Genomic DNA, 4,379 nt, shown 5'->3' on the forward strand with positions numbered 1-4,379 from the left:
GTGACCCTGGTTTTGGTGTCTGGAAGAAAGAAATAAAAAGAGATGACCTTAACTGCATTTTAACGTAGCATTAGCATTTTTCCACATCTAGTCATGAATACATTAACATGAAAAGGGGAGGTATCTGCAGCAAATGACCAATCACAGACATAGAGCAGAGCAGAGTATTTTATAAAGAAGAGCATATTCTGATATTAGAGGAAAAGAAGAAGTTAAACACATAATCCAGAGTGAAACACAGTTACAGCTGACAAGAAATCATCGACTGTGTCAGTGTGTAAATTAAGAGGCTTATTATATCCCTGCACCATCATGAGGACATGAGCAGATCTGACTGTGATCACATCTGTGTAATCCCTTACATTAGCAGCAAATGAACAATTAATATAATTTAACTTAAATTGTTACTTTCATATTATAGCAGGTTCAAGGCTTTAATGCTGTCATCACTGTGTAGGATGATGTCAGCATTCTTTCAATAAAGCAAAATGAAGTCTTCGTCAAGTGGCTCTTTGCTCCATTTCAAGCTTTCTGAAATCATCTACAATCCTGCACATTTTTAAAGTATCTCATCGTTCCTGCTGGAAGTGTTCTTACCTGCTGTCGGCTTCACAGAGCTGTGATGCTGAGGAGGAGCAGGGAGCAGTATTTATGTGAGCTGGGAGGGAGGATGCTCTGTGGTCACATGATTTCACAGAAACAGCCTCAGTTAGAAGAAGCTGCCTCTGCAGAGAGACTGCAGAGACTTAATGTGAGTTAACTTTCACTTTCACTTTCTGTTTCACAAACTTTCCCTGAAGTCAAGAGACAACACAGTCCTCAAACGCACCTTTCAATAACACTTCACAGTGCTTTACATTAAAGGCACTGCAAGAACATGAAGAGGATTTAGGAAGGATTTTTTTAAAGGCGAACAAATGACAATAGAGGATAAAATACATCGAATATAATATTGAACAGTTGAATAAAAAGTGCAAGATATGAATGAAAAGTCCCACTTTTAAAGGAACAGTTCACCCAGAAAGCAAAATTCAGTCTTTATCTAAAACATCTTGAATGATCATGATCGGACATCACTTAAACCTTTGGTGACATCAGCTGATAATAAATCAGCAGTAATCAGAGCTAAAGGCGATCTGACCAAGACTTCAGATATGAGAGTGTGTGACTGTTGCTTTGCCCGGTGTTTGATTCCTGCAGGAACAAAACAACTTGTTTAACTTGAGAGCTTTGGTTTATTCACCATATAGCTGAGGATACAATGTTACACACACGGCTGCTTCTGAGGAAACTCGGTGCAGATACGAGTTATCCGACAACACACCTACGTAAGCTTTCACTTCTGGTGAGTACGGTGTCTCATACAGGTCGTCACAGTGGCTGATCTACCGCTGGGCAGTGTGTTGTTGAGATGCTACATGTTGCTATCGGATCCCAACTTCCATTAACTGACTGGTTTCCTGTCTGGTGTCACTCCGCCCACAAGAAAACCTGATAGCGGGCCAGCATCGGGCCCCGTGCCCCACTTTGGGCAGCCCTGCTCTGAATGAAGCTCTGCAGGATTCCTCTTCAGTGCGTCTATGATGAGGGACCGAGCTTTGTTTCTGCACATGTGGCCCATAATTCAGCAGGAAACCATGGACCAGATCTATTTCTCACTTCTCGCTCACATTCTTACTTCACTTATATTTCAGTGCAGGACATGTGAAGGAGTTTACAGTGTGGTATTAGTACTTTTACTGCAGTAAAACATCTGAATACTTCCTAAACTTTGCACTTGACTCAGTTTTGACTGAATCACGTATTTTAAGTTATAATTTTGAAGCTTTTTTCAAATCTAATCAGCTCGTTTCTTTGCTAACATCTACTGTCTGCAGATGAAGTGTGCACATACACCGCCTGAGCACCACTGTGTGGACATCAGCACCGTGTTTTCCGAGGAGCACTGTAACGCACCACGGATCTCCGCCGCTCCTGATCGCAGTGAACGTCACACATTAATTTCATCGTTACAAAGTGACGTGTTTGTCACATCTCACACACTGTGAACACAAACACGTGTTGAACAGGACGAACATCACTTTTACATCTGCTTTGTGTTTGAATGACGACTTCCTGCTGATGTTTTCACTTCTTCTCTGCTTCCGGAAGCAGAAACACTCGCTGCTGCTGCTGCTGCTGTAAAATAATGTGTCGCCCTCTGGTGGTGCAAAGAAACATGACAACAGGAAACAACAAGGCAGGTCTCATTAAAACAGTTCATTTCTTTAATAAGCTGCTTTTTTAACAACACATCAGCTCATTTCAACAGAAAGAGACAAACATGATGAGTTCCTGAAATGAAGAAGACAAATAGATTAAAACATTTTATCAAAGTTAAATCAGTCAATTAAACTGAATTTATACTTTTCATACAAATCAAAGTGAAATTCAAAGTGTTTCACAGCTGATCAATAAAATGGATTTAGACACTAATGCTCACCAAGACAGTTATAAAATATGGATAGTTAACATGATAAAAGATAAAGAAGAAAAGTGAATATAAGCAATAAAAATGATCATGAAATTATAAAACACTTGAAACGTTAAGAATGTTGATGAAATAAAATAAAATAAAACTTTACAGTATAAATAGATTAAAAAATACATTAAAATAGGTATGAACACTAAAACTATAGAAATTATAAGACACTACATCCAGCTCCTCTCAGAGCCTCTCAGAATAATAGATACAATATATATTTTTTAAAACAAATAAAAGTGAAATAATTGATTGTTAAAAATAAGTTTTAGCAGTTTTTCCTACCAAAATGTCTTTTTCCTACAATTGTTAAATCTTTTGGCAGAAAAATCACGTTTTACTAAAAATAATAATAATTTTACTATAAAGAAAATATACATCAAATAAAAAGTGTTTCAAGCGTCATAATTTAATCTGAGCTTTAATGTGACAGTTCAGTGTGAATCAGCAGCAGAGAAACGTTTCATGGTGAGAACAGCTCAATGTTCATGTTATTACAAAGTGATGATTCCTGATGAAAATATTGTGTAATATGAGAACCAGAGAAGAAAAAGACGGACTGACTGAAGGAAAAGTGATGAAAGTTACAGCATCATGTTCCTCTGAGCTTCCTGTTGTTGTTCTCAGCCGGACGATGGATCAAACTCACTCAGCTGTTTGTTCTCGCTGCTGCAACAACAAACTCCTCATCCCCTCACTTTGTGCCTCATTTAGTCACAATACGCTTTAATGGCTTTTAATGTTTTCTGTATTTAGTATTTGAAACCTTCTATTGATTCATTTAGTGAATAGTAGAGGTTCATAATCATGTAAAGATGACTATGCTTCTGTTTTGTACATCATGCCGCTGTACAAAACTGGAGACAAACACCACGTCACAGATTACAGGCCTGTATCTCTGCTGCCTCAATTTTCCAAATCTGATAAAAACTCTTTGTTGACAGACGGAACAAATTCATCAAGAAATACGATTTACTAACTGACAGTCGATACGGATTCAGATCCAACAGATCAACATCTTCAGCAGCCACTGAACTTATTGAAGAAATCACAAGCTGCTTAGACCAAAAGAAATATGCAGCTGGGTATTTATTGATCTGAAGAAAGCATCGGATACAATCAATCATGACAGATGGATCAATAAAGTGGAGCGGTGTGGTATCAGAGGGGTTGTTCTGAACTGGCTGAGAAGCTCTCTAGATAACAGCAACAGTTTGTGAAGATGGTGAGGACGTGTGGTCATGTTGGGACATTGCTTGTGGAGTCCACCAGGGGTCAGTGTTGGGGCCACTTCTCTTCATACTCAAACATCAACATTAGCAAAGTTTGTGTTATTTGCAGATGACACAAACATGTTTTGTTCTGGAGAGGATTTGCAGCAGATTGTGAAGTTGATCACATCTGAAATGAGCAAATTAAAAAGCTGCTGTGACAGAAATCAATTATCATGACATTTAAGCACAACAGAGATCATGTTGTTTGGAAACTGTGGATCAATTAATCAAGTACAGGTGAAGATAGATGGTATTAGAGGCCGTCTCTCCTCAGTTCTTACAGCACTTTGAGATAACACACATTAACTGTAGCCAACATGATGCAAATGATTTCACTCAAGCTGTTATTGACCTTTCAAACAAGGAAAACAAAACTGTGTGACCACCCCCCTCCCGATTTAACACTTGGTTGCGCCCGTAAACGCCGGCTTCGTTTGAAAAACCGCTCAGTCCGACTGTCACTGGTGGTCATGGGCATATAAACAAATGTAGGGAGGACAAAGCAGGACCAACAGGCGGACATTCGCCTTTTTTTCAGACAGTAAGCAACTAGACGCCTAAAAAGTAGTGCTATGGTCAAAATG

This window comes from Pagrus major, chromosome 12 (genome assembly GCF_040436345.1).
Source record: "Pagrus major chromosome 12, Pma_NU_1.0".
Lineage (NCBI taxonomy): Eukaryota > Metazoa > Chordata > Actinopteri > Spariformes > Sparidae > Pagrus > Pagrus major.